The sequence below is a fragment of the Condylura cristata genome, unplaced genomic scaffold, assembly GCF_000260355.1.
Source record: "Condylura cristata isolate star-nosed mole 26May11 unplaced genomic scaffold, ConCri1.0 scaffold00007, whole genome shotgun sequence".
NCBI lineage: Eukaryota > Metazoa > Chordata > Mammalia > Eulipotyphla > Talpidae > Condylura > Condylura cristata.
This window is the reverse complement of record NW_004567108.1, coordinates 26,040,358-26,053,343: the sequence shown is the minus strand read 5'-3', so window position 1 is coordinate 26,053,343 and position 12,986 is coordinate 26,040,358.

Sequence of the window (12,986 nt, the reverse complement as noted above, 5' to 3'; positions counted from 1 at the left end):
TTTTTTTTTTGTTTTTTAAATTGCAAGTGAGGGAAACTTAATGATTTCAGTTATTTTACATTGTCCATACTAGCAATCATGTTTATCCGGTTTTCTGATAGCCATTCTTGTCTCAAATGTCTTCCTGCTATTTCAGTACAAATTCTACCTTTTTGGTAATACCCAGGTCAAATCTGGCATCGGTTACCATAAGACTGTTGATTTTCAGGAACTATTTCTCTCGTCAGTTTTTTTTTTTTTTTTGAGATTTATTTATTTATGGATACAGACCTAGGTACAGGGACGGTGAGAGGATTCACCTCACACAGAGCGGGAGGGTTAGGAGAGGTCTTCCGCACCATGTGATCACCTCCGGGGCAGGTGGGATGGAACTCATGCACAAGTGGCTTTAGCTTCTTAGTGCAGTGCTTTAACCCGCTTCGCCACCAGGGAGAGCCCTCTCTCCTCAGTTTTTTCTTTCAAAAAGCTTTTGGTTTACTGAAAGAGCTGACCAGGAGCCCTTCCTGGTGGCGCAATGGGTTAAAGCACAGCACCAGGAAGCTATTTGCAGCCACTGTAGCACAAATTGGATCCTTGAACAGAGTTTAGCCACATGGCATAGCAGACCTTTCCTGACCAGCCTGCTAATCCCTTCAGCAGTGTATTTCAGTCCATCTGTCTATTCTGCTCCCTTCTCTGTCTCTGGTGAATCCTCTCACTCTTCCACACCTCTGCCCTGTACCTCAGTTCTTGTATGCATAAATAAATATACCTTTAAAGAAAAATAAAGAGCTGAACAGCTGTAATTAAAGTCTTACAAATGAGAGAAGTCAATGCTACAGTGGGATTAGGAATAAGTGAAGAGGGTCTCCCAAATAGTTCAGCTTGCACTAAATTTAGTGGTCTTTCTTAATCTTAGAGAATATCATATGATTATAACAGTCTCTAGACAACTGTTCCTATCCTGGTCTAGGAAAACTTCTCAAATTCTCGTATGAAGTGTGTTCAAGACTGAATTATGCATTTCTTGCTATTTGTATTCTTGTAGTTATTGCTCTTAGTCTCATTCATATTGGAAGGTTAGAAAGACAAGTATATCAAGATATTTAAGCTGAACATTGGTTCAAACTTGACAACAATTCTCAATTTTTTTTAGAAAGGACTTCATTGATAAGGAAATTTCATTACTAAAATATTGAGGACTCTAAATTCTATTTGAAGTTAAAGTTTAACCATTGCCACATATGATTGGATATTTCTATCTTATGATACTGAAAAATTCATTTGTGTTTTGTTCTTTACCATTGCAGCTTTGATACATATGTGAAACCAAACCCTCTTACCTTTTCTTACTGGAAGTCCCTCACCTAGATGCTCCTGTTACAGAAGTGGAAATCACTATGCATCCTTCCTTTTCCGTAGGGGTTTCCTGTTGTGAGATAGTTATGCATGTCTTACATTTCTACAAGTTTTAAAAACAAAACATTGAGTGCCCATTGTTCCAGATTACCCTCCTTTTTTAATTAAAAAAATATATTTTTAAAGATTTATTTATTTGTGCGTACAGAACTGGGGTATAGGCCAGAGGCTCAGGGGCAGTGAGAGGCTTCACCACAGACAGAGCGGGGAACAGAACAGGCAGATCGACGAAGAACATTGCTGAGGGGAGCAGCGGGCGGGTCAGGAGGGGTCTGCCATGCCATGTGGTCACCTCCGGGGCTGGCGGGAATCAAACTCATGCGGAAGCGGCTTTAGATTCTCAGCGTTGTGCTTTAACCCGCTGCGCCACCAGGGAGGGCCTAAAAATATTTTTAATTGCTTTGCAATACTGTGTAAGTTTCAACTCTCATCATATATATGTATATATTTTTATATAGAGACATAGATATTATGAACGCATATTTTAATATAATATATATAATACACAGTAGTATATATCATACTGTTTATAATATAGCATAATATTTTAATGTAGATTTATAATATATCTTATATATCTATATTTTAGCGATACATGCACACAATACATACATACATATACACACACACACACACATATATCACCTGTGTTCAAATGTTTAGTTACAATCCACAGCCATCCAATAGACCCTCTGTACACACACACACACACACACACATATCACCTGTGTTCATATGTTTAGTTACAATCCACAGCCATCCAATAGACCCTCTGTACACACACACACACACACACACATATCACCTATGTTCAGATATTTAGTTACAATCCACAGCCATCCAATAGACCCTCTGTACTCAGTCATCTCATCCCCAATCCCATCTCTTCCCTTTTGGAAATAACTATGTTATAACCAGAATCTAAGGGTTATTTGTTGTTAACTTGCTTTGCTTCTTTATAATACATATATATGAAATCATATTTGTTTTCTCTTTCTGACTTATTTCTGTAAGCATAATATCCTGGTTCTACTCACATTGTCACAAATGGCAGGATTTCATCATTTTTATAGCTGAGTTGTATTCCATTATGTATATGCACCATATGTTCTTTACTCATTCATCTGTTGATGGGTACTTAGGTGTTTCCTTGTCTTGACTATTGTGTATATGCTGCACTGAATTTGGGGGTACGTATATATTTTCAAATTATTCTTCATATAGATACCTAGAAGTTGAATTGCTGAATCATATTATAGTTTTATTTTTAATTTTTTGAAGAATCTCTATACTGTTTTCTATAGTTGTTGTACCAGTTTGCCTACCAACCAACATTATATGATGGATCCTTCATCTCCATGTCCTTGCCATACTTGTTTCTTTTTTTTTTTTTAAGATTTATTTATTTGTACATACAGAACTGGGGTACAGGCCAGAGGCTCAGGGGCGGTGAGAGGCTTCACCAGAGGTAGAGTGGGGAGCAGAACAGGCAGATCGACGAAGTACACTGCTGAGGGGAGCAGCGGGCGGGTCAGGAGAGGTCTGCCTCGCCATGTGGTCTCCTCCGGGGCAGGCGGGAATTGAACTCATGCGGAAGCAGCTTTAGATTCTCAGTGCAGTGCTTTAACCCGCTGCGCCACCAGGGAGGTCCCTGTTTCTTATCTTTTTGATAGAAGTCATTCTCAATGGTATGAGATGACTTCTCATTGTGATCTTAGTTACTTTTCTCTAAAAGATGATGACAAATATTTTTTCTTATACCTTTGGCCATCTATATATGTTCTTTGGTAAATGAAATGTGAGTGAATGATGTATGACTTCTAAATGGAAGTTTTTTTTTAGCACTTTTTTAGACTTTTGGACTTCCTTTCCTTGTATGATAGAGAACAGGATATTCCAGTTGGTGATTGATCCCCACTCGGGTCCTGCGATGATTTTATGCAAAAAATAGCACCAAAGGACCTACAGTGGACTTGTAGTATAAGTAAGAAATAAGCTTTGCTTTTTTTCACTGAGATTTTGTAGGTTGTAAAGTTTCCCCCACTCCAGGCTTTTATATAGCTTGACTACTAAAGTACTCAAAATTCAATGGATTTTCTATTTTTATACCAATATCTTAGGGAAAGAAAGAAATGTTTTCATGTCCCTAAAGTCCCTTATAATGAATAAAGGCAACAATGTCTGATACTGGTGGTTATTCTGAAGAAATTATGATTTAACAACCTATATTATATTTTTTGAGATTATTTTACTATAGGATCAGCATTCTTTTAAAAGACTGGGGATAACAGTGGTGAGCTTTTCCTTTTGGCTAGATAGTAATGACAATTTCTTTATAAATATGGTCTTACTGTTGTCTATTTTCATGGTCAGTTTGCAGCATGCTTTAATCTATTGATACCACAACAGACCTCATTTTTTTAAAAATAAAATTTATATATATTTTTATGCATAATTTCTAGTTTAATCATTTAAAATTTGAAATCTCTAATCTCAAAGTATTCTGTTTCTTGTAATTAAAACTAGACTGTTGAAGGCCCTCCCTGTGGGTTCTGTGGGTTAAAGCACAGCACTTCAGCACCAGTTCAATTCCTGGCTAGGGAGGTGACCCACATGGTGTGGCAGACCTCTTCTCACCTGCCTGCTGCTCCCCTCAGCAGTGTACTTTGTCAATCAGCTTGTTGTGCTCCCAACTCTATCTCTGGTGAATTCCTCTCACTGCCCCTGCACCTCTGGCTTTTACCCCAGTTCTGTATGCATAAGTAAATAAATCTAATAAAAATAGACTGTTGAAATTTGAATAATTTTATTTTAATTTGTATCTTTACAAATGAAGATACAAAATTGCATAGAACCGTCCAGAAATATGTAGAATGAATTTAAAAGCATACAATAGAATACTGAATTGGCATCTTGAAAACAGAAAGAAGCATGAAGGTTAAACTTCTTAAAAATGAAGTAGTTATGCAACCGTCAAGAAAGAAATTTATGTCTCATTTATACATATATTTCTACTTCCTACTGTATACCTTAATAATCCCAAGAAAGCGGATTTGAATTGGTTTCTACAGTGTTACTTTCAACTTAAATTAACTAAAATTTGGTACCAATTTTATTTAACTTGTTTCCATTCATAATTTAGATCTAATGAATAAATTCTTCATTGAGATTATATAGTAAAGGTCTGGCAATGAAAATATTTTTTTCAACAAGAAAGATTAAACTGTAAACAATAAAGCAAGAATTCGGTAGGATTGCATAAAGAATATTGATTGCAGGAAATAACTTTCCTTGAATCTGTGATATGTTTGTTCATATAAACACAAAAGTCAGTAACTTAAATTTACTGTTCTAAAAGTTTTGTTTGTCTGGCACAAAGATTTTTGGGGGATTGGCGCCATCTGCTGACCAATGTTGAACTTTTATGATTCCCTTTTGTGATTTTTTTTTTTTGAAGAAATACGTAACATTTTCTAACAAACACCATTAAAGGAAGAAAAAGTATTTCAAATGTTAACTCAAGAACAACAATGTGTACATATTAAACAGACATTTTTGCATGATAGAAGTATGTATGGTTATTTTTCAGAGTTTCAATTACATTTTCACAGTTACTTTGAACCCAAAGCTACTCTCTTATTGTTCAAAAGTAGTGTTGGGAAGTTGCAGAGAGATTATGAAAGAATACTGGCACAGACTTCTAGTAACCAAAAGATGTGAAAAAGGTTGGAAGAGGATTTTCACTGGCTTCCCTGTCCTGTCAGTGTCATGGGGCCCACTCTGAGGCATTCTTCCTCATATTTGGGTTTTGCCTACTTTGCATGTTTCCTTACTATAGTCAAATCAGATCAACCATTATTTGTGGGATGACTCCTTCCCCTAACCTTGGTATTTTGTATGGCTCTTCCCTCTAAGTCATAGCAAACATTCTTAAATGTATTTTTGTTTGTTCTTATCTTCCAGATGACTACAAATGCACTATAAAGCTATTGTTCTCAACTTTGAACACACATCAGAATCACTTGTGACCATTAAAAATACAGATACCTTGATGTTAGATGAACAAACACTAGTTAATTTGTCTGGGGTGTGGTCTGGGTAGTAAGAGTTCACAAAGGATTCCCATATGCACCTAAGATTGGGTATAGCTGCTTTTTAGTAGCATTTTACTATTGTTTATAATCAAAAAGTTTAAAAAATATATTAATTACCTCATCCTCCATCTTTGTGCAGTGCATGATTTCCTCATGAAATTCCCACCACTAATTCCTCCATGCACCATCACCATAGTCCCTGGTGCTCTTCCCACCCCTTTTCTGGTCCTTCTCCCTCCTCCTCCCTTGCAGAGTGTCTCTGATCTATAGTTGCCTGGTGATTTTACTTTATTATAGTTACTTTAAAAAGAGTTTTAAAAAATTAATTTTGTCTTCAACTCACTGTTATTTTCTCTGTGAACACTTCCTAAATGATCAAATGGGTGATAAAAAAATATGTGTAGGTTTTTGTGTTTTAGTATACTTTTACATTTAGAGGAAGAAATCCATGTAATTCTTTTTTTTTTTTAAGATTTATTTATTTATACATACAGAACTGGAATACAGGCCAGAGGTGCAGGGGTGGTGAGAGGATTCACCAGAGACAGAGTGGGGATCAGAACAGGCCGACTGATGAAGTATACTGCTGAGGGGAGCAGTGGGTGGGTCAGAAGAGGTCTGCTGTGCCATGTGGGTCACCTTTGGGGTGGGATAAAACTCATGTTGAAGTGGCTTTTGCTTCTTAGTGCTGTGCTTTAATCTATTGCACAGCACTAAGAACTGTGGGAGGACCTCAAGTCCATGTAGCTTTTTAACCTAAAATTGTTGTGACACAAATCAGAAACTTCATAGCTTTCTTCAGAATAGTGTGAATATTTTCAATTAGCTTTATAGAAGTGTTTTTATACTGTTGTTTTAAAACTTAGTATTTTTAAAGGTATTATGAGAGCTCTCAATTCTTTTGTAAACTATCCAGTTTATGGCAGACCATTATATTTTATAAGAATGAAATAATATGAATGGTGGGGTGTACCCCTACTGCTTGCAAATTAATGTGTCCACATTTGCCTATATTGCTGTATTTTAGCATTCAATGTCAGATATCCTGGTTCATTACATGCACTCTGTGAGCGATGTCTTTTTAAAAATGATTTTGGTTTACATTAAAGGGAATGTTTTTTCTTGTTTAATAACTGGGTAGGAATTTAATTACTGAAAATAAATATGATCTAATGTTTCACTGAGTTTTCTGAATAACAGGATAATTTGGTCAGCATTGTTAGCCATAGGCCTGGAAGAAAGCCAGATGACTAGAAGTCACTGCTCTGGTGCGTAGAAAATTATCAGCAAATTCCTGTGATTTACTTCATTTAACCTACAATTAAAAGTATGTAGATTTGCCTGACCCTCTAAATGCTTCCTTAGCTGGCAACTGGATTACAGAAAAATGTTATAATAAGATGTGATGTGTGTTCACTTTAAACATGTGGTTTCCCAAAGCTACTATCCCCGTGTAAGAACTTCTTCCCACACTGGCAGCTGCTTGGGAAGGTGGGAGACTTGGGTGCATATCATTATGTGGACATGTTTGTGGCATGGAGAGTAATTAAGCAGTGAGAATAAACAAGGTTTGGAAGTTGTACCAGAAACCACTCATATAGAGAGGAAACTTAAGAGGCTTTGTCCAATTTGAAAAAAATCCTACAAAGTTATTTGGTATTACAGGTCCGATATTGAGGAATTAAAGGAAATGTTTAGAATCTATCAACAATAGAAACCAAAAATCTTCCAACCATATCAGGACTTTTCTCTTATCATAGAGAGAACTTTTCTGTTCTCTCTATAGAAAATAGACCTATTTGTCATTTAAAGGGATGGTCAATTACTAAGCAGATAAAAAATGTAAGAGAGTGTTAAAATGTTTGTCATATATATCAACTTTAAACATGCACACCTTACTGTTACTTCTTTTTTCATTTTTATAAATACTTTTGTGGAATTTAAAATAATTTAAGTCCATTTAGCACATAAATGTGAATCTGTCTGAACCATTTGTATTGAAGCAATTCACCTACTGTCCTTCAGATCATAATTTTCTTATACCATTTCGTTCTTTTACTTCTATCTGTAAGTCTGTGGTTTTATTGATGACTAGATCAAATCATACCCCTGTCTGGGTCTCTGCTGTTTGGGTTTTTCAACCCTAGCACAAAAACTCCATGCCACATTAATAGCTATTCCCGGTGCTAACTTACCCCTGCAGTGCTGTATTTTTTAACCAAGTTCATCTGAAGAGATCTGCTCTTTCAGTGGTTATTAGTGTGGGAATTTGGGGGTAGCGTTAACTGTTACATAACAAAGGCAAAAGCACTGTGGAGGCTACCAGTACCTCTTAAGTCATAACCATGTAAGTCATAACCATTTTCTCTTCTTATGTTTCTCTCAGTTTGGGAGCTAATTGGTTGAGATGATTGATCCAGAACATTGAAATGGAAACACTGAGAAACTGAGGGAGGGAGGGTAGAAAGGAAGAAGAGGAGGAAGAAGGGGATATGGAAAGGGGAGGGGGAAGGAAGAGATGGACAGAAAGGGAAAGGAAGGATGAAGGAAAGAGGGAGGAAGAGAGAAGGGGAGGACAAGGAAGGATAGTAGGAGGAAAGAGTAGAGATTCTGATTTTTGATTTGTAGTTCAATGAAATAATTTCTAGCTCTGTAGATGGTAATGGGACACCTGCAAATTTCCTTAGGCATATGGCATAATGATGAGGTTTTCCTGCTGATCCTAAGGTAGTTAATTTACCTTAGGAGGAGATTTACTTCTTGGAATAGAAAAGGCCATTCCTAATAATTACTAATTAAGGTGGCATACTGGCAGTGTGAGTGATGCTGGCTTCACAAGGGATTAAATTCATTTAGATTGTGGTTTATAAAGTTTTTGAAAATATTAAGCAGTCCTTTGATGAATAAAGAAAAGCAGAAACTTTTTTTTTCTAAAATCTTCCAGATATTAGAAAAGACTGAATGAAATTTAATTTCTAATAATGAAGGAGGATGGAAAAGTAAGTGAAAGCTGTATTGATGCTTTAAAATTTCAGCAGAAAAAAGTTATTTTAACTCAGAGATTTAATTATATTATCTTATTCTAGGCAATATTTAAATTGTGAATGAAAGGAGATTGGGAGAATATATTTTTTAAAACAAACTTTATACCAATAAAATACTTGTGGTATAAATTATACATGTAGGATAAATAATTTCCATTGTGGGAAATCACTGTTTTGAACTTCCGCGCTTGTACTTTCATGCTTGTGTAGGGAGATCGAGAAACACTAGGAGGATGGGACTAGTGTTAAAATGAAAAAAGAAACATTAGAATCAAAAGTGATTTTAATATTCTTTTACCAAATCACTATGTTCATTCACAGTGGTAATGAGGTAGACTCTATAGAAACCATCTGGTTTTGGTGTGTGAGAGTTTAATAGGGCAAAGTTGTCATTGCAAAACTCATTCACTCGCTAGATCTTTGTTAGTTGTGTGTCATAGTGCACTGCAGGTATAAACTCCAACCTGGTTATTGAGTAAATTCTATATTTCTGTAATTCAAATCTTCATGTTTTGCTTTCTCTGGCTCCCAGGTTTTTTTTAGTTATATTTGATGTGTTGCAAAAGCCTGTTTTTGACCTTTTTCATGTATGAAGTGGCATTGTCATCTATTACATTGGACAAGTTCTTGGGAGTTGTATTTTGCAAGGCATTTTCATATTTTTTATTTTAAGGGGTCCAAGAATATACAGTGTAGTCACTTAGGTGACTATTAATTGGAGGGACTGATTATATAAAATAATATGTGTCACTGAGGTAGTTTTAGCTTCAAGGAACAAAGACTGTCTTTAGTGTACATAGGCTAAAAGTCATGAACTCGTTTAGAAGCAGAGAAAGTTGTTCTCTGTTCAATAGCCAGGGTGGCTCCACAGAGCTTTATATTGATAACTGATGGAGACTCTCTTTATGTCACTAGAATTGAAATGCCTTGGTTCCACATTCTTTCTATCTTGTATGAATCTACTCAGATTTCAAATCTTGAGAGCCAGGCTGATTGCAGGCTTAGGCCAAAAGTCTCCCCTGGGTGACTGCAATGGGAAGGAATATAAAGATGTCATAGTGTTGATCATGTATTTTCCCTTTATTTGGCAGACCCACCAGTACTCTAGGGAATAGAAGTTCTTAGAAGTTCTTAGGGCAGGGTTTGTTTCCAATATAAAGCAAAATGGATGGAGGCTAAGATAAAGTCCAGTTATCTATGACAAATCCTTTGGGGCATACCCCTAAAATGCTGTTTTAGTTTGCTCATACTGCTAAAGGGCTACTGTAACTATGGGCGGGAGGAAGAACAAACTAATATTCCTCATAATTCTGGAGGATGGAATTCTTCTTAGGTAGCAAATGGCCATCTCCCTTCAGTGTCTTGATTCCTCTTCTTTGTGTGTCTGTATCTTAACCTCTTTTTGAAAGGACATTCGTCATATTGGACTGGGACCCACCTGTAAGATTTCATTTTATCTTAATTACCACTTTAACGAGCTTAACTCCCTGAAGAGACACATTCTGAGATACTGTAGGCTTTGAGTTTTGGAGAACACAGTTCAGGCTCCAGTACCTACCTATAAGCTGTTGCAGGCTAAATGACAACATGCTAGTCTTCAGTCAATAAGATATCGCTACACAGTTCAGAACAGGGTATTGACCCCGTTGTGTCAGGTTCTTGCCCTGGGTGTACTGATGCAAAAATGGATAAATCATGGTTCTTGCTTTCAGGAAGCTCAGTCCTATATATTATGTGTGAATTGTATTAACACAGATGCATATCACACACATATTTTTGTGTGCTGTATGTCTAGTGTGTATATATAGTATGTAGTACTTGGTATTAGTAACACCTGACATCAGAAGATAAATATCAGTTTGTATCTGCTTTGTCAAGCTACACCTTTTCTTTTGTTTTTAAATAATTTATCCATCCTTTGAAATACCTATTGTTTAGTAGTCCATTTCTCAAAAAGTTCTAGAGGTGAAGAATAAATTATTTTAACAAAGAGTGAATTTAAAATAGGAACGATTTTGTATGATATTTTATTTCATTTTAATATATATAAATATATATATATAATGTATAATATATAAATCTGTAGTTCTTATAGATGTTTTTTATGGGAAGAAAGATTTTGCTTTGACAGGATATACATTTGCTTAAGGAGTTTTTTGTTATTTTTTTTTGTTCCTTAGAATTCTGACACTTAGCAAGTTACTTTTTTATATATTAAAAGTTAGTAAACCGGGCCCCCCCTGGTGGCGCAGCGGGTTAAAGCACAACACTGAGAAGCTAAAGCCACTTCTGCATGAGTTCGATTCACGCCTGCTCCGGAGGAGACCACATAGCTGGCAGACCTCTCCTGACCCGCCCGCTGCTCCCCTCCGCAGTGTACTTTGTAGATCTGTCTGTTCTGCTCTCCACTCTGTCTCTGGTGAAGCCTCTCGCCGCCCCTGAACCTCTGGCCTGTACCCCAGTTCTGTATGAACAAATAAATAAATTTAAAAAAGTTAGTAAATCTTATCATGTAATATATGAATATATGCTCATTGTCAAAATTCAAACAATATAGAAAACTACATAGAGGAAAATGTCAATATCTTTTTTCAGATGTCCTACTTCCTCCATCTCACTTTGCTCTCAATAGTAGGCATTATTAGAGTTTGGTTTGCACCCTTTCTGATTTAAAAAAAAAAAAACATATATATATGTATACACACACACACACACATGTGTTCCAATTCCATATCTATATCTATATATCTATATGGAGTTTGGACATTTTTACTTTGGCAAAAATAGAATATAATATATTTTTCTAAAGTTTTTATTTCTTCTATTAAAAATCTGTTATTTTGGGCAGAATTTTAACACTTATTCCTACTATTGAATCACCTTCTCTCCAGGATTTTTGACTAAGAAACAATATCCCAATGATGATAGTAGTAGGAGGAGATAAATTATAAATAATGACTTTGTGCCCTATATCCTGAGGAAGAGAGTTTCCTTGAATTGGCAGTGGTTCTTAAGGATAGGGCCTAGAAATCGAAGCAGGCTTCTTGCTCCTGGCATCCTAACTAGCTCTTCTTACATAGCCACCCTATTAATGAGCATTTCTGGGTGGCCTCTGAGGCCAGGCTCTGCTCTGTGAACTGACAACATAGGAATGGGAAGTCAGAGAGAATTGGTGGGCCCTATTCTTCCCTTTAAGAATAATAGACCTGCTATTACTAGAATTTGGTGTAAGAATGAGGATAATGAACGACATTAGCAATTCCTCCACTCATAGAAGGTAGAAAAGTAACTGGGCAATATGCCCTTTCCTTTGGGCTGACACAGAAATGTGAGGCAGAATGATAGCAATTTATACTCCAGTGAAGATTTCTTGGAGACCTTACTGTTTAGGACAGATTTAAATAATTTATGTGTCATGCTATTCTACATAGGATTTTAGAGTTTTTAAACCTCTTTCATAGTTTTCCCTTCATCTTGCTTTCATAACAAATCTGTGTAGTGTTTATTTGATAGACATGGGAGTAAAACCTTAAAGGAGTCAAGGCATTTGTCCAAGAATTCAAAATCTATGATAGTCTGCTTTAGTTCCCAAACCACCATAAAATACTGCTGCTTGTTAAATGTTAGTTTTTTTTTTACTTAAATTGAAGTAATAGGAGTAACTAGCTACCCTTAAAGTTATTTGTAAGTTTTAACCCCTTTTCTAAAAGTTCTAATTTCAGCTTTCTGCTGTAAATTATTTAAGAAGTTTTCATTGAAGCCTATCACTAACATGTTTCATTTTGTAATAGTTTTTACTTCCTGATTCCAGTATCTGAACCCAACTCTATGTTCAGGATAATTTTCTACCTTACCAATATTGTTTGAAGGCCATATTTTCCTATAATTATAAAGCTAAAATAGAAACTCATTTATCTAGCCTCTCTTGCAGCTAAGATACGTGTACATGACCTAGGATTGGCTAACACCTTTCAAGGTGGTAGCTAATAGTACAAGAAATGGGAACAGAAGATCCTGTTTGCTCTGGCAGTGTCAATGTCTTTTCCCCACAAGCTGTAAAGACAGTAGAGCCAATGAATCCTGATGGCAGCTTCATACTTTCTGTGCATCCAACCACAAGTAATGCTTTGTGTCCATGAAACTGATTTAGGTGTTGTCCTAGATGATTATGGGCTTTCTTTCTTTTTTTTTTTTTTAAGATTTATTTATTTATTTGTACAGAACTGGGGTACAGGCCAGAGGGTGAGAGGATTCACCAGAGACAGAGCGGGGAGCAGAACAGGCAGATCGACAAAGTACATTGCTGAGGGGAACAACGGGCGGGTCAGGAGAGGTCTGCCACGCCATGTGGATCTCCTCTGGGGCAGGCGGGGATTGAACTCATGAAGAAGTGGCTTAAGTTTCTTAGTGCAGTGCTTTAACCCGCTGCGCCACCAGGGAGGGCCCTATA